Here is a 23,054-nt window from a genome sequence, read left to right on the forward strand (position 1 = left end):
TCCATGTTCAAAGTTTAGCCGATTCCAACAATGGAAACAATATTTGTTGGTCCGAGGTGTGTAATGACGAGCAACCAGATGCTGCCCTTGACACGTTCATGAAATTGCTTATCCCAGTTACTAATAAGCATGCACCCATTAAGAAAATGACTGTAAAACTGTTAAATCCACGTGGATTGATGATAAATTTAAAAATGGTATGATGAAGAGGGAGGCAAAAGAGATGGCATATAGGTCTGGCTGAATAACTGATTGGCGTTCCTAAAGTAAACTACCTGCAACCTGCCCAGAAGCTAGGATATACATATAATTGGTAGGTTTGGATAGAAAACACTCTAAAGTTTCTAAAACTGTTAAAATAATGTCTGTGCGTATATCATAACTTATTTGGCAGGTGAAACCCAGAGGACAAACCATCCAGGAGGAAGTTTTTGTTGTTGAGGTGACTCTGTTTTCAAATGGTTTTGTGTGGCACTTTTCTGTGGCACTTGGTTGCAGTTCCTATTGCTTCCACTAGATGTCAACAGTCTTTAGAAATTGGTTGATGTTTTTCTTTAGAGAAATGAAGAAGTTCGGCTATTCAGAACGAGGGTCCAGCCTAGTGCTCTCTAATGTTTTGATGCGCGCTCCAGGTCACTCGCTTCACGTTGTTTTTATCCGGTATTGAACACAGTTTATCCCGTCTTAAATTTTCTCGATTATTTACGTTTTAAAATACCTAAAGTTGGATTAGGAAAGTTGTTTGAAATGTTTGAAAGCGTTTACAGGTAACTTATTAGATATTTTGTAGTCATGCTGGGCGAGTTGGAACCAGTGTTTTTTTTTAATCAAACGCTGTAAGGGTTTTCTTCTGGTGAAAGAGAGGCGGACCAAAATGCAGCGTGGTGGTTATTCATGTTTTTAATAAAGACCACTATACATGAACAGACTATACAAAACAAGAAAAGTGAAAACCTAAACAGTCCTATCTGGTGCAAACACAGAGACAGGAACAATCACCCACAAAACCCAACACAAAACAGGCTACCTAAATAAATCAGGACATTTTGGATTGAGAACCATATCAGGCCAAACATAGAAATAGACAAACCAGACACACAACATAGAATGCCCACCCAGCTCACGTCCTGACCAACACTAAAACAAGGAAAACACATACGAACGATGGACAGAACGTGACAAACGCGCCAAATAAATGGACATTTTGGAGATATAACGACGGAATTAATCGAACTAAAGTGATGTTTATGGGACATATTGGAGTGCCAACAGAAGAAGCTCTTCAAAGGTAAGGCACAAATTATATCGTTATTTCTGAGGATTTTGTCGCGCCTGGCGGGTTGAAATATGATTGTCATGTGTTTGTTTGATGGGGTGATTGTCATGTGTTTGTTTGATGGGGTGCTGTCCTCAGATAATCTCATGGTTTGCTTTTGCCGCAAAGCCTTTTTGAGATCTGACACGGTGGCTAGATTAACAAGAAGTTAAGCTTTGCACTTGTGAATGAATGAAAGTTAAATATTTCTCATTAAAAAAAATATATTTTGCACTCTGCAATTTCACAGGATGTTGTCAACATTCCGCTAGCAGGTTTTAATGTGTTTTAACCTTTTGGAACTACTCCTCTCGGATCCGGGAGAATTGTCATCAACTACACTAATTAGCATAACGCAACGGACAAAAAATCTTACTAGAAAATATTAATATTCATGAAATCACAAGTGAAATATAGTGAAACACAGCTTAGCCTTTTGTTAATCACCCTGTCATCTCAGATTTTGAAATTATGCTTTACAGCCAAAGCAAGACAAGCATTTGTGTAAGTTTATCGATAGCCTAGCATAGTATTATGTCCAGCTAGCAGCAGGGAGCTTGGTCACGAAAATCAGAAAAGCAATCAAATTAAATAGTTTACCTTTGATGAGCTTCGGATGTTTTCACCCACGAGACTCCCAGTGAGACAGCAAATGTTAATTTTGTTCCATAAAGATGATTTTTTTATAGCCAAAATACCTCTGTTTATTCTTCACGTTTTGTTGAGAAAAAACCTCAAAATTTGATCCATAATATCGACAGAAACATGGCAAACCTTTTTTATAATCAATCCTCAAGGTGTTTTTCAAATATCTATTTGATAATATATCAACCAGGACAATTGGCTTTTCACGAGGAGCGAGAGGCACAATGGCCGCCTTTGTCTATTATGCACAAATCAATCTGAGAGCCACCACCTGACCACTGACGCAATGTTGTCGTTCACGCTCATTTTTCAAAATAAAAGCCTGAAACTATGTCTAGTGACTGTAGACACATTAGGGAAGCTATAGAAAAAGGAATCTGGTTGATATCCCTTTCAATGGTCAATAGGGATGCATAGGAACGCAGAGGTTTCAAAATAAGAGTCACTTCCTGATTGGATTTTTCTCAGGCTTTCGCCTCCAATATCAGTTCTGTTATATTCACAGACAATATTTTTACAGTGTTGGAAACTTTTGTGTTTTCTATCCTAAGCTGTCAATTATATGCATGTTCTAGCACCTGGTCCTGAGAAATAGCCTGTTTACTTTGGGAACGTTATTTTTCCAAAAATGAAAATAGTGCCCCCTAGTTTCAAGAGTTAATGTGCTATAACAGGTTTTAATGTGTTTGAGCCAATCAGTTGTGTTGTGACAAGGTAGGGGGGTATACAGAAGATAGCCCTATTGGGTAAAAGACGAAGTCCATATTATGTCAAGAACAGCTCAAATAAGCAAAGAGAAGCAACAGTCCATCATTACTTTAAGGACCACCACAAGAATGGAAGATCCAGAGTTACTTCTGATGCATAAGTTCATTAGAGTTACCAGCCTTAGAAATTGCAGCCCAAATAAATGCTTCACAAAGTTCAAGCAACAGACACATCTCAACATCATCGGTTCAGAGGAGACTGCGTGAATCAGGCCTTCATGGTCGAATTGCTGCAAGGAAACCACTACTAAAGGACACCAATAAGAAGAAGAGACTTGCTTGGGCCAAGAAACACGAGCAATTGACATTAGACCGGTGGATATCTGTCCTTGAGACGAGGAGTAGATGAACAGATTATCTCCGCATGTGTGGTTCCCACCGTGAAGCATGGAGGAGGAGATGTGATGGTGTGCGGGTGCTTTGCTATTGACAATGTCAGTGATTTATTTATTCAAGTCACACTTAACCAGCATGACTACCACAGCATTCTGCAGCGATATGCCATCCCATCTGGTTTGGGCTTAGTCCCACTGTCATTTGTTTTTCAACAGGACAATGACCCAACACACACCTCCAGGCTGTGTAAGAGCTATTTGACCAAGAAGGAGAGTAATGGAGTGCTGCATCAGATGACCTGGCCTACACAATCCCCCGACCTCAACCAAATCAAGATGGTTTGGGATGAGTTGGATAGCAGAGTGAAGGAAAAGCAGCCTACAAGTTCTCAGCATATGTGGGAACTCCTACAAGACTGTTGGAAAAGGATTCCAGGTGAAGCTGTTTGAGAGAAAGCAAGGGTGGCAACTTTTGAAGAATAAAATATATATTTTGATTTAACACTTGTGGTTACTACATGATTCCATGTGTTTTTTAATCATTTTGATGTCTTCTCTATTATTCTACTATGTAGAAAATAGTAAAAATAAAGAAAAACCCTTGAATGAGTAGGTGAGTCCAAACTTTTGACTGGTACTGTACATTAAATTCCCTGACAACAGCTCCAGTGGACATTCCTGCAGTCAGCATGCCAATTGCCCGCTCCCTCAGAGATCTGTGGCATTGTTGTGTGAACAAACTGCACATTTTCGAGTAGCCTTTTATTATCCCCAGCACAAGGTGCACCTGTGTAATAATCAAGCTGTTCAATCAGCTTCTTGATATGCCACACCTGTCAGGTGGATGGATTATTTTGGCAAAGAATTCATGTTTACTAACAGGGATGTAAAAAATTCTGCAATCTTTTTTTTCAGCTCATGAAACATCCAACACTTTACATGTTGCGTTTATATTTTTGTTTATTGTTGTTACTATCAGTTTTAGGAACATTTACCCAAATATTTCACCTTATTTTTTACTTTACCCAAAATATGACATCGGCGATAATCAAAATGTTGAAAATCTGTGAATGTCTAAATAAGAAATTGGTCCATTTAAACAGCAATGTGTCGAACCCTTTCAACAACGGGGAGATGTTACTGATGTGCTTTGTATCTGTGACGTAAAAACTAGTTTTGGACTTCCACACAAAATTACTTCTTTGGTTATTTTATGTTTAAGGAAGTGTGTAGGTCACATTCTGTATCATTCAGCTATGAAAGTTATATATTTAGAACCACCTGTTCAATTGGAATCCAGCGACGTCTGTGTCTTCAGTGTCCTAGAACTGTCTAGGTTTTTGTGTTCTGACTTGTAAAACAGGATGTATAAAATAAGTAATGTAAACATAGCAGTAATTACCAGGAAGCTCTACATTTGTTTTAAAATCACACTAAGATTGTTAAAACTGGCCTCAGGTTATTGAGAGATCTGATTTAGGATTTACCCTCGTAGCAAGGTTGTTTTATCATGTGGTTTCATTGGGGTCTCTATTTAAAAATAACACTATCTTTGGCAGGAGAAAGACCAGACTCAGAGGAACCAGAGCCAGGGACGTCCAAACCAGCAAGACGACACCACTGCTCCCAGTGTGGAAAGAGTTTTAACCAGAAAGCACAACTGAAAGCTCATGAGAGAATACACACAGGAGAGAAGCCTTACCACTGCTCCCAATGTGGAAAGTGTTTCGTCCGTTCGGGGAGCTGAAACAACATGAGAGAATACACACAGGAGAGAAGCCTTACCACTGCTCCCAATGTGGAAAGTGTTTCACCCGGTTGGGGGAGCTGAAACAACACGAGAGAATACACACAGGAGAGAAGCCTTACCACTGCTCCCAATGTGGAAAGTGTTTCGTCCGTTTGGGGGAGCTGAAACAACATGAGAGAATACACACAGGAGAGAAGCCTTACCACTGCTCCCAATGTGGAAAGTGTTTCACCCGGTTGGGGGAGCTGAAACAACACGAGAGAATACACACAGGAGAGAAGCCTTACCACTGCTCCCAATGTGGAAAGTGTTTCACCCGGTCGGAGGTGCTGAAACAACACGAGAGAATACACACAGGAGAGAAGCCTTACCACTGCTCCCAATGTGGAAAGTGTTTCAACCGAGAGAATACACACAGGGGGACTGCTGAAACAACATGAGAGAATACACACAGGAGAGAAGCCTTACCACTGCTCCCAATGTGGAAAGTGTTTCAACCATTGGGGGAGCTGAAACAACATGAGAGAATACACACAGGAGAGAAGCCTTACCACTGCTCCCAATGTGGAAAGTGTTTCGGCCGTTCGGGGGAGCTGAAACAACACGAGAGAATACACACAGGAGAGAAGCCTTACCACTGCTCCCAATGTGGAAAGTGTTTCAACCATCCAGGGACGCTGAAACAACATGAGAGAATACACACCGGAGAGAAGCCTTACCACTGCTCCCAATGTGGAAAGTGTTTCAACCAGAGAGGAAACCTGAAACGACATGAGAGAATACACACAGGGCAGAAGCCTTACCACTCCTCCCAGGGTCCAAAGCTTTTGCCCATTTAGGAAGCCTGAAATAACACATTAGACTGCACACAGAGAAGGCTTAGAAAAGCTCAGACTGTGGGAAAACATATTACTCATAACAGTCATTTAAACGTCATTAGAGAATCCACACAGGAGAGAGAAATTACTTCTCTTAGCGTGTATGTTGATATTTCACATCACATTGACTTAAAATTCATCAGAGAACATACACAGTGCTCCTGTTGTCTTATATTGTTGACTGACAATGTGTTTACCTGTCTTTACCAGATGAAATTAAATGGTACAGGGTATACTCAAACATATATTTGTTTGTTTTTATTAGAAAACATGAATTGAATATGGAGTATGTCAGTTTGAATATAAAGAAGATCAGGTTCCTTCTTTTAAACTGTCCTTTTTTAAAACTCTTTGTGTGTTTATCTGGGTGTGTCATTCCTCCAGCACTACAGATAATCAAGTGATATTTGGATGTGATGCATTAGTTCCATTGTTGACATTTGCATTGTTGGCCCACTGATGATTTAATGAAATGAAAATGTTCAGACTCTGTAATGGAAAATGTTAATTGTTTGTGTGTCCACATAACTGAGTATGTGACTAACCTTGTGAAACTGTCCTATTATAAGCTCCTGTTCTTGGGACTATCATTCTGTGTTGCAAACCAATTTGCACCTGTGTCCTTGTATGAATAAAGTCCCGCCCAGGAACAGGAAACTATAAAGATATGTGCTAATCACTCAATGCTTCAGGAATTCAGACTGTCTACACTGCGCTGTGTAACTCTGTTATTCTCTCTGAGCTCAGAAATAAAGAATCTTGGTTTGACTTGGACTCCAGCAGATCCTTATTTTATATTATTCCACAACTCTCCCAAGGATTGCTGTTTATCATAGTCTCAATGAAGAGTTCCTCTTTCGACTTTCCTTGGGGCATTTACAACGCTCCCACTGGTTGAATTGATTGCTGAACGCTGGCTCTGGCCCTTAATTCCCAGGTCTCTAACAGTCTTTGTAGATGTTGCCACAAAACCTCTGCAGCCCACCTCCACTGGTCGGACTTCTGTGTTCCAAATGATGCCGTGCTTTGCTGTCAGCATAGCGCAGATGTTTTCCATCATAATTTTCAACTCTACTGATGTTTTAACAGGGTACTGGAGCTCAATGATAAGACCTTATTGTCCTGTGCACGGGAGCCAGCAGCACCATGTACAGGTCTTAGGGTGGTGGTTATTATGGAGGAAACAGATATTATTTAGCATTTTCAAATGGCAGCCAAGCAGCGGTCATCATGTCACCATGGTGTAGAGCCCTCAAAATGGTTTATTCGAAAGGACAAAGCTTGTCCGTGCACTGTGATGCTGCTGTGGGTGGTAGGGAGTTGGTGGCAGCTCGCTTGTCCTCCAGGGCGTACGCAAGGTTTTTAAGGACTTGGTTGTGACGCCTAAGTGTAGCGTCCTTGGGTGAGGCTTGTTTTACACCTTGTGAGAATGTGCCTGAGGTTGGCTGGTTATGGATACAGATTTGCTCATCCGGATTTCACCATACCATTGGTGAAGATTAAACTGGTGTTGGAAGGACGTCATTTTGCTCTGATGGAAAAGCTCAACCCCTCCATGTCATGGCCCACAGATCCTTCCAGCTGATCTTCCATTTATCCACACTGTTCGAGTCCACTGTCCCTGTTTGGCAAGAAGACTGGTTGGCCCAATTCCAGCCTCCTCCTGATGGCGACTTGAAGCACTACCATTTGGAATGTCTGGTGCAGTGGCCTTCTCCAAGATGTCACGGCTAATACAAGGCCTCCTCTCCCATGCTGAACATTTGACCCACAATGTTTCAGCATGTCAGGGTTGCTGTTGCCTCCTGGACTCATTTTTCCTGGCCTCCATTTGCGCCCAGATGCCAAGGTCGGCTAAAATTTTAAGGGGTGCATTGTTGCTCACCACTGGGTCTTGAGATTCATTCAGTGTCATCTGGAGCCTGGTTTTTGCACATTGAATTCCTCTGTTAGACTGGTGAGGGGCAGCTTGAGGACACCATCTCCATAGTAGGCCTATGGTGGGGTTTCGTGGAACTCCGAGACTTCTTTAAGTAGCCTGTGACTCCTCTTTCCATCTTCTCCACTGTTGAGATTGGTTCCCTCATACAGTGCGGGGCCACAACACCGGGGTAGGAGACCAAACTGCAGACACCAGGCCTTTAACTTTCCAGGTAGCTGGGTGTTGCCAGAGGTGGATGTAGGCAGTGCCCTGATGTCTTTGTGCAGCTGTTGCACCTGGTCTTTATCCTTCAGGCTTGCATCATACCACCTTCCAAGGCTTTTTAGGCTGCACCAGTCACTGTTGGGATTTGGTCATCTGGAAGCCATTGGAGGTCAGAGAGTACTCCCTTCACAATCGGGATGCTGCGTGACTTGGATGGTTTAACACTTCAGACGGGCCCAGCTGATGTTCTGGATGAGTTTTGTAGCAGTCTCCAGGCATGGGAGCCCAGTGGTGGTCAATGTTGTAATGTAATCCAGGCTCTGAGTGGAGGGAGGCGTGAAACCTGGAGTCGGACCTGTCCACCAACTTCCATTTTGAGGATCTGATGATAACCTCCATTGCCATGTTGTGAATGAACCAACAGAAATGGGCCATCCCGCCATTATGTTACATTCAGGCACTGCCATGAGGTGGTGAACGCCAGGAACTGCAGATCCTGGAAGGAGGACACCAGGTTTGGATGGTGTCCGTGATGTGGAAAAATCTGGACGGGCAGACTTCCCAGGAGAGGGGAGCAGAGCCAAATCTTGCCGAGGTTCAGAAACTACATGGTGGTCCCTTTTCTCCACCTGATTTGGATCTGCCAGATCATGCTGGAATGTTCCAAGCAGCCAGAGAACCCTGATATTCCTGCCTTCTGTACAGATGTATCGACGTACGCATTCCTTTGCAGGTACTCGGCCATCCTCTGGGCAATGACCCTAAAGAAGATTATCTTATTTGTCAAATGGCAACCAAGCATCGATCATCATGACACCAGAATAAGAACCTCAAAATGTATTGGAAAGGAGCATCAAGCTCATCACGTGCACTTTCACCACCCTGTGAAGTTCATAACTTATTTCATCTGTAGCCTAATAAACGACATGGTTTCTCAAGTCATAGTGGGAGGACCACACAACATATCATGTGACTCCAAGTTAACTAAGATGTGATTGTTATCATTAAGGAGTTTCCACAGCCATTTCTCACTTAGACATTTTTACTGACACAAATATACAAACAAATTGTCAAACGAAGTAACAAATAGTCTGTCAGCATTTATAAAAGTGTTCAGGCATATCCTGTTTCCATCAGCCCAGTCATTACTTTTGAAATGGTTGGATCAATATCCACCTTCATGATGTGGATGAAGCCTGATTTGGAATGTCTGAGTAGTTCTATATGATGTCATAATACACCCCTCTGATAGTGATACATTTGCTCCATTGTTTCCATGTCAGTTGGTTTCCCACTCTGATGATTTATATCTGACAGAGGGGCTTTAAATGAATAGTATGGTGACATCTTAGTGTGTCTTGAAATAGGATTATTAATCATAAACTCCTATAGCAACAATATACTGCAGCTTTGACATCAAGAAGAGAATGGGCTGATGGGTGGTGGTGCTACTCTATAGGTAAGGCTGTTCAATATGAATGTTCAATACACACAATAGGTTGATCAGTAGCCAGTTAGCTAGCTGTACAGTCCTATATGAATTTTCAATACACACAATAGGTTGACTGGGGAGGTGATGTACAACAGTCAAAGTCCTGCAATAAGAGCTAAGATGCTAATATTTGTGGTTAGGTTGATCAGTAGCCAGTTATTCTCAAACCAGTTACGAAAAAAAATATACTTGTTTTTAAATCGTATATCTTAGTTGTTCCATAGAAAGTATCTGTGAGGGGGAAAATTGTGTTTATACGCTAACATCCAAGCTAAAATCGCCTGCTTATGGAATTTAGCCAATTTTACTAGGATTTTATCAACATTAAAATCACATGGCCCCAGAGCTACCTGTCTAACGGAACACAAAGAGTGTTCTTTAATGGAAGCCTGTACAACAAAATCAAGGTAGAATCAGGAATTCCCCAGGGCAGCTGTTTGGCACCTACTTTTTCAATCTTTTCCAACAACATGCCAATGACATTTGAGTAAAGACAGTGTCTTTGTACGCGGATGACTGAACACTTCAGCTACTACATCGACTGAAATGACTGCAACACTTAACATAGAGCTGCAGTTAGTTTCAGAATGGGTGGCAAGGAATAAGTTGGTCCTAAATATTTCTGATTACCTTAAGTTACATGGCCTACTACGCTAATTCTGTAGCGGTATTGTTAGAGGGGGGTAAATATGAAGATTTTGTTGGTGCGCCAGGCAGGTATTAACCCTAGTTATTAAAGTTAGTTATTACCTATTATAACATTATTATTATTATTTTTAAATATTATTAAAACCGAAAGGATGAGAGTAGAATAGATAGAGTAGCGCTTCCAGACACATTCTAAACATGATGGAGACTTAAAGGAGGACTGTAACAGCTAATGATGAAACATTATGGAGTCTTAAAGGAGGACTGTAGCATCTAATGATGAAACATTATGGAGTCTTAAAGGAGGACTGTAGCATCTAATGATGAAACATTATGGAGTCTTAAAGGAGGACTGTAGCATCTAATGATGAAACATTATGGAGTCTTAAAAGAGGGGCAGTATTTTCACGTCCGGATGAAAAGCGTTCCCAAAGTAAACTACCTGCTACTCAGGTCCAGAAACTAAAACTGTTACAATAATGTCTGTGAGTATAACATAACTTCTATTTCTAAAATGTTTTACGGCGAAAGCAAACCATGCTATTATCTGAGGACAGCACCCCATCAAACAAACACATGATAATCATATTTCAACCCGCCAGGCGCGACACAAACCTCAGAAATAACAATATAATTTGTGCCTTACCTTTGAAGAGCTTCTTCTGTTGGCACTCCAATGTCCCATAAACATCACAAATGGTCCTTTTTTTCACATATTTATATTAGATCACCACCGAAACAAAAGGCAAGCGGCGGCCATTTTGTCCCAGAAAAATAAAATGTAAAAGTAGGATTAAAAAATAAAGAATTCACTAACCTTTTGAAAATCTTCATCAGATGACAGTAATATTACATGTTACACAGTACATTTAATTTTTTTCAATAATATGCCATTTATATCCATAAATCTCTGTTTACAATGACGACATTTCAAAAATGCTACTCAAATGTCAGGAGAAATGATGATAGCTCCGACAGATAACGTCAGATAACAAGCAATAAACATGACTAAAATATACATGTTCTACATATATTTACAAAGATACACTTCTTCTTAATGCAACCGCTGTAACCACTACTAAAGGACACCAATATGAAGAAGAGACTTGCTTGGGCCAAGAAACACGAGCAATTGACATTAGACCGGTGGATATCTGTCCTTGGGTCTGATGAGTCCAAATTTGAGATTTTTGGATCCGAGCGTCATGTCTTTGTGAGACGAGGAGTAGATGAACAGATTATCTCCGCATGTGTGGTTCCCACCGTGAAGCATGGAGGAGGAGATGTGATGGTGTGCGGGTGCTTTGCTATTGACAATGTCAGTGATTTATTTATTCAAGTCACACTTAACCAGCATGACTACCACAGCATTCTGCAGCGATATGCCATCCCATCTGGTTTGGGCTTAGTCCCACTGTCATTTGTTTTTCAACAGGACAATGACCCAACACACCTCCAGGCTGTGTAAGAGCTATTTGACCAAGAAGGAGAGTGATGGAGTGCTGCATCAGATGACCTGGCCTACACAATCCCCCGACCTCAACCACATCAAGATGGTTTGGATCGCAGAGTAAAGGAAAAGCAGCCTACAAGTTCTCAGCATACGTGTGAACTCCTACAAGACTGTTGGAAAAGGATTCCAGGTGAAGCTGGTTGAGAGAAAGCAAGGGTGGCAACCTTTGAAGAATAAAATATATATTTTGATTCAACAATTGTGGTTACTACATGATTCCATGTGTTTTTAATAATTTTGATGTCTTCTCTATTATTCTACAATGTAGAAAATAGTCAAAATAAAGAAAAATCCTTGAATGAGTAGGTGAGCTCATGAAATATCCAACACTTTACATGTTGCGTTTATATTTTTGTTTATTGTAGTTACTATCAGTTTTAGGAACATTTACCCAAATACAGTGCCTTGCGAAAGTATTCGGCCCCCTTGAACTTTGCGACCTTTTGCCACATTTCAGGCTTCAAACATAAATATATAAAACTGTATTTTTTGTGAAGAATCAACAACAAGTGGGACACAATCATGAAGTGGAACGACATTTATTGATATTTCAAACTTTTTTAACAAATCAAAAACGGAAAAATTGGGCATACCTGTATAGACATACATATATACACATATATACATACACATACCTGTATAGACATACATATATACACATATATACATACACATACCTGTATAGACATACATATATACATATATACATACACATACCTGTGTAGACATACATATATACACATATATACATACACATACCTGTATAGACATACATATACATGTCAGGATTTGGCCAGGGTTGTTCCGGTTTTTGGTCACTAGATGCCCCCATTGTGCCTTTTGACCTTTTGTTTTCCCTTGATCCCCATTATTATTTGCACCTGTGCCTCGTTTCCCCCTGATTGTATTTAAACCCTTTGTTTTCCTCAGTCCTTTGCTCTGTGCTTGTATGTTAGCACCCAGCCCTAGTACTCTGTGAACTCTTGTTGATCCCGGTGGTCTCTCTTGTGGAATTCTGTTTTTTGTTCTTGTTTGTTTTTGAGTATTTTTTAGGCTTTTTGTGCTATACCTTCCACCTTGTGGATTTATCTTTTGTCTTGGAGGATTACCTTTGTTCTTGTGGAATTCCTTTTGTGGTTGTGGAGTTACATGTTTTCCTGAAGAACTTCACTTTTACTTCATTAAATACACCGTCTCAAGTACTGCTGTGTCTGCCTCATCTTCAGGGGTCTGCCAACTATTCGTGGCCCAGTTGGTTAAGTGACTGTTTCTCACTCCGGAGACCCGGGTTCGTAACCGGGTCCTGACAATACACATACCTGTATAGACATACATATACACATACATACATACACATACCTGTATAGACATACATACTTTTTTAAAGAATATACCTTTATTATTATTCCCCGCAAACCCTTCCGCCGATCCCCCAATTGGAGTAAACTAATAAACACTTCTGCTTCTACCTTCAATCCATAAATCTTATACACACTCTACAGACACAGTCTACTTTACAATAGTTCTCTCTTGTTTGTTCTTAGTCCTTCCTCTATTTCTGATGTCCATCCACTTTGATTTCTATTTATAACTGTGCTATTTCACAAAAGCTCCGAACCTATATACATTCTACAGATCCCTTATGCCCTACATTGTTTATCTGGTTATTAGTCCCACCCTTCAGCTCCACTCAACCCCTCCCATCTGTCTCTCGGCATCCATTTCCGATTTCTACTTGCCATATATTTTAACTGTGCTGTGATGCTTCACAAAATAATTTAACCTTCCTATTCTCATAGCTTCTACAGATTTGTAAATTAAAAATAAACATTTTTGCTAAAATAGTTAGTATATTATTGATTGATTGACTATGGCTTTTCAAACCACCCAGTATTGCTATCTGTAGTGTTAGTTCTAGGCAAATGTTGCAATTCTTCAGCCATTCCTGGACCTGTGACCAAAAATGAGCTACATATGGACAATACCAAAATAAATGATCTAATGACTCTGCCTCCTCACAGCAGAATCTGCAGAGCTGGAAACATATATATAACATTCTATTAGTTGCAAGAATTTTGTATAATAATTTAAATAGAAAAATGTGAAGTTTTGAATCCGGTGTCGTTTTGCGTATCAATTCATAAACCATGTGCCATGGAATGGGAACATCGAACATCTCTTCACAACCATTTTGACATTTATATGGCACAGCTGTCAGTTGTTGGTCCTTAAATGAAATTGGTGAATGTTTTTATTTATCACACTTTTCTTGAACCATTTATGTTCTTTAATACAGGGCCGACATACAAGTTCCTTACTTTTATCCCTTTCTACTTGCCTCTTCCATTTTTGTGGTAATGCTGCAATTAATTGGTTGTAATTTTGGGTGGAGCAGACATTTCCATATGTCTGTGTTAGCTGCATGTGTGACATAACTCCCCCAGTCCTATTTATGATGTCATTCACTAAATTGATACCTTTTTTAAACATTTCATCGATAAATACATTTTTTTAATCAATTAGTATATTTGAATTTAACCACAATATTTGTTGTACTATTTATTGGTTGAATAAACGTTGTTACCCGATTGATGAGATGATTATGGATGAGAGCAATTAAAATGGCATGTCAAATGGCAACCAAGCATCGATCATCATGTCACCAGAATAAGACCATCAAAATGTATTGGAAAGGAGCATCAAGCTCATCACATGCACTTTCACCACCCTGTGAAGTTCATAACTTATTTCATCTGTAGCCTAATAAACTACATGGGTTCCCGAATCGTAGTGGGAGGACCACACAACATATCATCACGTGACTCCAAGTTAATTAAGACGTGATGGTTGTTATTTAAAGCTTTGCGCGTAAAGGAGTTTCCACAGCCATTTCTCGCTTAGACATTTTTACTGACACAAAAAGACAAACAAATTGTCAAACGAAGTAACAAATCGTCTGTCGGCATTTATAAAAGTGTTCAGGCATATCCTGTTTCCATCAGCCCAGTCATTACTTCTGAAATGGTTGGATCAATATCCACCTTCATGATATGGATGAAGCCTGATTTGGAATGTCTGAGTAGTTCTATATGATGTCATAATTCACCCCTCTGATAATCAAGTGATATTTGGAATGTCTGAGTAGTTCTATATGATGTCATAATACACCCCTCTGATAATCAAGTGATATTTGGAATGTCTGAGTAGTTCTATATGATGTCATAATACACCCCTCTGATAGTGATACATTTGCTCCATTGTTTCCATGTCAGTTGGTTTCCCACTCTGATGATTTATATCTGACAGAGGGGCTTTAAATGAATAGTATGGTGACATCTTAGTGTGTCTTGAAATAGGATTATTTTAATCATAAACTCCTATAGCAACAATACAATGCAGCTTTGACATCAAGAAGAGAATGGGCTGATGGGTGGTGGTGCTACTCTATAGGTAAGGCTGTTCAATATGAATGTTCACTACACACAATAGGTTGGTTATGGAGTTGATGTACCACAGTCAAAGTCCTTCAATAAGAACTAAGATGCTAATATTTGTGTAAATGATACATAGTCGTGTTCTGTGGTTGTCACTGAGTTGGCTGATATCCCATTTCATGGGGTCACTCCATAGTTAAAGCTGAACAGTGACTATAGAACGTCTACACGCCTTTTAACTTCTGGTTCACGTTTTGCCTTAAAATGACATCTATAAAGGGATTAGATTTAATAGAAAATGTTGAACAATGTGTTTTGTTTTATATCATAATTGGAGAAGTCCGTCTCCTGTCCAAGTTAATACTTGGTGGAAGCCATTACAGTTTCATTAAGATTCCACCAACTTTGTGCAAAATACATCCATCGTTTTTGTCAAAAGTGCTCATTGGTGGACAGTGATATTTAAACCAGATGTTTTTATTCAGTACATTTAAGTCAGGACTGAGATCAGACCACTTAGGAACACTCAACAAGTCTTGGAAAGCCATTCTGGTGAGTCTTTTGCATAAAAAATTGTGTAATTCCAGAAACATAAAACCCTATCCCAGCCCTCCAGGCCTGGTGGTGGCAGCAGTGTAAACATCTGTGTAATTGTCCTTCAGAAAAATTAAACAATGTCCCAGGGTTAGGTTTTCAGAAGACTGAGGTGGGTTTTAACTTTTTACCTGGGCTTTGCTCCTTTCATATTTATTTTGATCCTGACAAACTCCCCAGTCCCTGCCGGTGACAAGCATACCCATAACATGATGCTGCCACCACAATACTTATTGTGTGGTTAATGTGTGGTCTATCTCCAGGTCATCAGACTGTTAAATAGTCACCTCTAGCCGGCCTCCGCCCAGTACCCTGCCCTGAACTTAGTCACTGTTACTAGCCGTCTACCACCCAGTACTCCACCCTGTATTCTAGTCAAGGCTCATCCTATATAACTACTGCTGTACACACCTTTTATATTCATATACGGTCCATAATGTCTAGACACACCATCATATACATTGTAAACAAACTGTATATATTTATATTCCCGGAACCTGACTATTTCTATATTTCTTCATCCTTAAAATAACTTGTGGGGATTTACATTTATTGTTTTGTTTTGTTAGATGTTACAGCACTGTTTCTCTACACCCGTGATGACATCAGAGGAATATGTGTATGAGACCAATAACATTTCATTTGATCTGATCTGTGGTCAGAGGTGTGCAGACAACAGATGGTGTTTATGGTGGAGAGGACTGTGGACTCAGTGGAGGACATCTCAGCCACTTGGCAGTGTTGACACTGCTACTTCCTACCTGACTGGTAATAGGACTTCACTGCTACTTCCTACCTGACTGGTAATAGGACTTCACTGCTACTTCCTATCTGACTGGTAATAGGACTTCACTGCTACTTCCTATCTGACTGGTAATAGGACTTCACTGCTACTTCCTACCTGACTGGTAATAGGACTTCACTGCTACTTCCTATCTGACTGGTAATAGGACTTCACTGCTACTTCCTACCTGACTGGTAATAGGACTTCACTGCTACTTCCTATCTGACTGGTAATAGGACTTCACTGCTACTTCCTACCTGACTGGTAATAGGACTTCACTGCTACTTCCTATCTGACTGGTAATAGGACTTCACTGCTACTTCCTACCTGACTGGTAATAGGACTTCACTGCTACTTCCTATCTGACTGGTAATAGGACTTCACTGCTACTTCCTACCTGACTGGTAATAGGACTTCACTGCTACTTCCTACCTGACTGGTAATAGGACTTCACTGCTACTTCCTACCTGACTGGTAATAGGACTTCACTGCTACTTCCTACCTGACTGGTAATAGGACTTATATTTCTAATTCTATTAAGCTGCACAATATGTTGAGTAAAGTTTTTTACCGTGATACTACTACCATGACTATATCAACCCTACTCCATGTGTCTCTATCATGTACCCTACCATGACTATATCAACCCTACTCCATGTGTCTCTATCATGTATCCTACCATGACTATATCAACCCTACTCCATGTGTTGTCTCTATCATGTATCCTACCATGACTATATCAACCCTACTCCATGTGTTGTCTCTATCATGTATCCTACCATGACTATATCAACCCTACTCCATGTGTCTCTATCATGTATCCTACCATGACTATATCAACCCTACTCCATGTGTTGTCTCTATCATGTATCCTACCATGACTATATCAACCCTACTCCATGTGTTGTCTCTATCATGTATCCTACCATGACTATATCAACCCTACTCCATGTGTTGCCACTATCATGTATCCTACCATGACTATATCAACCCTACTCCATGTGTCTCTATCATGTATCCTACCATGACTATATCAACCCTACTCCATGTGTTGCCACTATCATGTATCCTACCATGACTATATCAACCCTACTCCATGTGTCTCTATCATGTATCCTACCATGACTATATCAACCCTACTCCATGTGTTGCCACTATCATGTATCCTACCATGACTATATCAACCCTACTCCATGTGTCTCTATCATGTATCCTACCATGACTATATCAACCCTACTCCATGTGTTGCCACTATCATGTATCCTACCATGACTATATCAACCCTACTCCATGTGTCTCTATCATGTATCCTACCATGACTATATCAACCCTACTCCATGTGTTGCAACCATCATGTTTCTATTTATTTTCCTTAACCTTTATTTTAGCTAACTCACCTGCTCCATTTTAGTAATGTAATTAGCTAGCGACTAGCAAGTCTCTCTGTCTGACTTTTTCCACTAGTCAAACAACTCCCGGGTGTACGATTTTTATTTATTTAACCTTTATTTAACTATGCAAGTCAGTTAAGAACAAACTCTTATTTGTAATGATTGTCTACCAGTAGACTAAAGGTCTCCTGCAGGGGCGGGCTGGTGTTAAAAAATACAAATATAGGACAAAACACACAACAAGACAGACACCACAACACTACACAAAGAGAGACACCACAACACTACATAAAGACAGACACCACAACACTACATAAAGAGAGACACCACAACACTACATAAAGAGAGACACCACAACACTACATAAAGAGAGACACCACAACACTACATAAAGAGAGACACCACAACACTACATAAAGAGAGACAACACAACACTACATAAAGAGAGACACCACAACACTACATAAAGAGAGACACCACAACACTACATAAAGAGAGACAACACAACACTACATAAAGAGAGACCTAAGACACCACAACACTACATAAAGAGAGACCTAAGACACCACAACACTACATAAAGAGAGACCTAAGACACCACAACACTACATAAAGAGAGACCTAAGACAACACTACATAAAGAGAGACCTAAGACACCACAACATTACATAAAGAGAGACCTAAGACACCACAACACTACATAAAGAGAGACCTAAGACACCACAACACTACATAAAGAGAGACCGAAGACACCACAACACTACATAAAGAGAGACACCACAACACTACATAAAGAGAGACAACACAACACTACATAAAGAGAGACACCACAACACAACATAAAGAGAGACACCACAACACTACATAAAGAGAGACACCACAACACTACATAAAGAGAGACCTAAGACACCACAACACTACATAAAGAGAGACATAAGACACCACAACACTACATAAATAGAGACCTAAGACACCACAACACTACATAAAGAGAGACCTAAGACACCACAACACTACATAAAGAGAGACCGAAGACACCACAACACTACATAAAGAGAGACACCACAACACTACATAAAGAGAGACACCACAACACTACATAAAGAGAGACCTAAGACACCACAACACTACATAAAGAGAGACCTAAGACACCACAACACTACATAAAGAGAGACCTAAGACACCACAACACTACATAAAGAGAGACCTAAGACACCACAACATTACATAAAGAGAGACCTAAGACACCACAACACTACATAAAGAGAGACCTAAGACACCACAACACTACATAATGTGTTACTGTTGGGGGTAGTGGAGGACCAGGATTGGTGAACACTGCTCTACACTCTCCTAGATAATGTGTTACTGTTGGGGGTAGTGGAGGACCAGGATTGGTTAACACTGCTCTACACTCTCCTAGATAATGTGTTACTGTTGGGGGTAGTGGAGGACCAGGATTGGTTAACACTGCTCTACACTCCTAGATAATGTGTTACTGTTGGGGGTAGTGGAGGACCAGGATTGGTTAACACTGCTCTACACTCTCCTAGATAATGTGTTACTGTTGGGGGTAGTGGAGGACCAGGATTGGTTAACACTGCTCTACACTCTCCTAGATAATGTGTTACTGTTGGGGGTAGTGGAGGACCAGGATTGGTTAACACTGCTCTACACTCTCCTAGATAATGTGTTACTGTTGGGGGTAGTGGAGGACCAGGATTGGTTAACACTGCTCTACACTCTCCTAGATAATGTGTTACTGGTGTAGAGAGGAGTAGGCAGGATGCAGTTGCAGGTTTGGAACTACTGAATCTATTTCAGCACCATAGATCAAATCGGGACGAAACCCCAATGCTGTTGTGCTCAAAATATATCTTCATTATCAAAAAGGCACAGGGCGAACTACACTGCTCAAAAAAATAAAGCATTAAAGCATTCGCCAACTCCTGGACAGTCTGTGGTGCAACGTGGCGTTGGTGGATGGAGCGAGACATGATGTCCCAGATGTGCTCAATTGGATTCAGGTCTGGGGAACGGGCGGGCCAGTCCATAGCATCAATGCCTTCCTCTTGCAGGAACTGCTGACACACTCTAGCCACATGAGGTCTAGCATTGTCTTGCATTAGGAGGAACCCAGGGCCAACCGCACCAGCATATGGTCTTACAAGGGCTCTGAGGATCTCATCTCGGTACCTAACAGCAGTCAGGCTACCACTGGCGAGCACATGGAGGGCTGTGCGGCCCCCCCAAAGAAATGCCACCCCACACCATTACTGACCCACCGCCAAACCGGTCATGCTGGAGGATGTTGCAGGCAGCAGAACGTTCTCCATGGCATCTCCAGACTGTCACGTCTGTCACATGTGCTCAGTGTGAACCTGCTTTCATCTGTGAAGAGCACAGGGCACCCGTGGCGAATTTGCCAATCTTGGTGTTCTCTGGCAAATGAAAAACGTCCTGCACGGTGTTGGGCTGTAAGCACAACCCCCACCTGTGGACGTCGGGCCCTCATACCACCCTCATGGAGTCTGTTTTTGACCGTTTGAGCAGACACATGCACATGTGTGGCCTGCTGGAGGTCATTTTGCAAGGCTCTGGCAGTGCTCCTCCTTGCACAAAGGCGGAGGTAGCGGTCCTGCTGCTTGGTTGTTGCCCTGCTACGGCCTCCTCCACATCTCCTGATGTACTGGCCTGTCTCCTGGTAGCGCCTCCATGCTCTGGACACCACGCTGACAGACACAGCAAACCATCTTGCCACAGCTCACATTGATGTGCCATCCTGGATGAGCTGCACTACCTGAGCCACTTGTGTGGGTTGTAGACTCCGTCTCATGCTACCACTAGAGGGAAAGCACCGCCAGCATTCAAAAGTGACCAAAACATCAGCCAGGAAGCATAGGAACTGAGAAGTGGTCTGTGGTCCCCACCTGCAAAACCACTCCTTTATTGGGGGTGTCTTGCTAATTGCCTATAATTTCCACCTGTTGTCTATTCCATTTGCACAACAGCATGTGAAATTTATTGTCAATCAGTGTTGCTTCCTAAGTGGACAGTTTGATTTCACAGAAGTGTGATTGACTTGGAGTTACATTGTGTTGTTTAAGTGTTCCCTTTATTTTTTGAGCAGTGTATATAACGTACTCAGGAAATAGTAGGAGCGATTCCTCTCAGGAAGACAAGTAACATTTACAATGACCGATTAAAGACAAATGACAGAGGGAGTATATATACAGTGATAGAGTGGGGATTGGAACCAGGTGTGTGTAATGATGAGGAGACAGGTTCGGAGTTGATGAGTGAAGGGTGTTTGACAGCAGTAGGTTCAGTAGCAGCTCGAAGGCCGGCAACACTGAATGCCTGAGCTGGGCAGGAGGGGGAGCCAAAGCGAAGTCTGGTGTGACATAATGAGAGAAAATCAATAGAATATTTAATATATTTAGTCAAATTCGGTTTTCTACATTTAGTTTTTCCAGGTTTCTGATTTGTCCCTGTTTTTCAGTTTTTCGCTCTCAAAATTACATTGTTAATAGAAAAACAACAAAAGGAGACCACTTTTGAAGTCTGAGAAAAATCTAAAACATTTTCATTTTTGTGTGTAGATACCCTTTAATTCAAGTGGCACCAGCAAGAGCCTTGTTTGGTTTGTAGTGTCTCTGTAGCACACATGTGATTGCAGAGTCTGCTGAACAAATCACAACTGGATTGATGCAAATAATCATGATATCATCGCTAACAGCTACACATAGTGGATCATTAGCATCATCGCTAACAGCTACACATAGTGGATCATTAGCATCATCGCTAACAGCTACACATAGTGGATCATTAGCATCATCTCTAACAGCTACACATAGTGGATCATTAGCATCATCGCTAACAGCTACACATAGTGGATCATTAGCATCATCGCTAACAGCTACACATAGTGGATCATTAGCATCATCTCTAACAGCTACACATAGTGGATCATTAGCATCATCGCTAACAGCTACACATAGTGGATCATGAGCATCATCGCTAACAGCTACACATAGTGGATCATTAGCATCATCGCTAACAGCTACACATAGTGGATCATTAGCATCATCGCTAACAGCTACACATAGTGGATAATTAGCATCATCGCTAACAGCTACACATAGTGGATCATTAGCATCATCGCTAACAGCTACACATAGTGGTAGACAAATGCACTCAGACAGGGGCATTTCCTGGCTGTTTCCTCTTCAGAAAGTTGAAGGAAACTACAAATCACTGAGGTGAATTTAACAATGACTTGCAGGCAGTGGGTTCAGCGATGAGACAAAATGAATCCAGATTATACCACCACCCAAAAGGGCACTTCAGAGACTGGAAGGGTAAAGGGGCATGTGCTCTACACAGGTAGAGACATATCTGTCCATGTTACCTTTTGCAAAGTGGGCACTGCTTCATGTGGCAACACCACCACTCACCTAAATAGCCCACATGCCGCTGGGTGAGAAGTTTTTTAAAATTGTTTTTGACCAGAGTTATGTGAGGTGTTGTTAGTGATGAGCATTGGTCCATTTAGCTCTGAATATGCCACCCTCGTCAATCTGTCACCTAATCCTGCCTAATGGGCAGGTCAGCCCTGGAGGAAAGTATTGGCTGTAAGAAGTAAGAGAACATAACATCTGGTTGTTTTTAAATTACTTCTTATGACATTGCTTTATTTTTGTTCCGATCTGTGTTGCTCACTCCAGTCAGCAGATGGCGATGTGAGTTTTTCAGGTGATGCTTCTTGCGTGACGTATAATCTAGTGGACGGAACAGGAGGCTTCTTCAACAGAGACAAAAGGCTTCTGATTCAACCAATGCGGTGCTTTGCTAGCGAACATAGATACGGAGCATTTAAGCTCTTCAGACTAATCTTGTGTATATTAATCTTAGTGTTTAGAACACAATTCTGTTTACGCATATACTTGTTAATTTAAACGTAGTTTGCTTCTTAAATTAGCGAATGTGTTAACTTGATACTGCACAAGGCTAATCGCCCGGAGCATGAGGTCACGAAACAAGACGGAGAAAGATCTGGTGAAAGGAGAGGAAGAAGCTTTCAGAATGGAAGAGGAGGCTATCACATTGAAACAAGAGGATGATATTACAGGGAAAGAGGAAGATGGGAAAGAGGTTGTCAGAGTGGAAAATGAGGAGGTAGAAGCTTTCAGAATCAAAAAGGATGAAGATGCCGTAACATTGAAGGAGGAGAATGTAGTGAAAGAAGAGGAAGAACCTTTTGGAGTAAAAGAGGAAGAGGAGGCTATCTCAATAAAAGAGGAGGAAGATGTTTTAGGAGTGAAAAAGGAGGAGGAGTCAGAATATCCGATTACCATCAGTG

At 41.1% G+C, this 23,054-nt stretch overlaps 1 protein-coding gene and 1 long non-coding RNA gene across 4 annotated transcripts in view; one reads left to right on the forward strand and one right to left on the reverse strand.

Annotated features, from left to right (window-relative positions):
* Positions 1-23,054, forward strand: part of LOC127922572 (zinc finger protein 431-like) — a 49,741-nt gene that overhangs the window by 2,799 nt on the left and 23,888 nt on the right. The window lies entirely within an intron of this gene.
* Positions 4,652-23,054, reverse strand: part of LOC127922575 (uncharacterized) — a 42,785-nt gene continuing 24,382 nt past the window's right edge. The window contains exon 3 of the long non-coding RNA XR_008111665.1: positions 4,652-4,973. This is a non-coding gene — a long non-coding RNA (uncharacterized LOC127922575). The remainder of the gene's footprint in view (positions 4,974-23,054) is intronic.

The sequence above is a fragment of the Oncorhynchus keta genome, unplaced genomic scaffold (genome assembly GCF_023373465.1).
Source record: "Oncorhynchus keta strain PuntledgeMale-10-30-2019 unplaced genomic scaffold, Oket_V2 Un_contig_2627_pilon_pilon, whole genome shotgun sequence".
Classification (NCBI taxonomy): domain Eukaryota; kingdom Metazoa; phylum Chordata; class Actinopteri; order Salmoniformes; family Salmonidae; genus Oncorhynchus; species Oncorhynchus keta.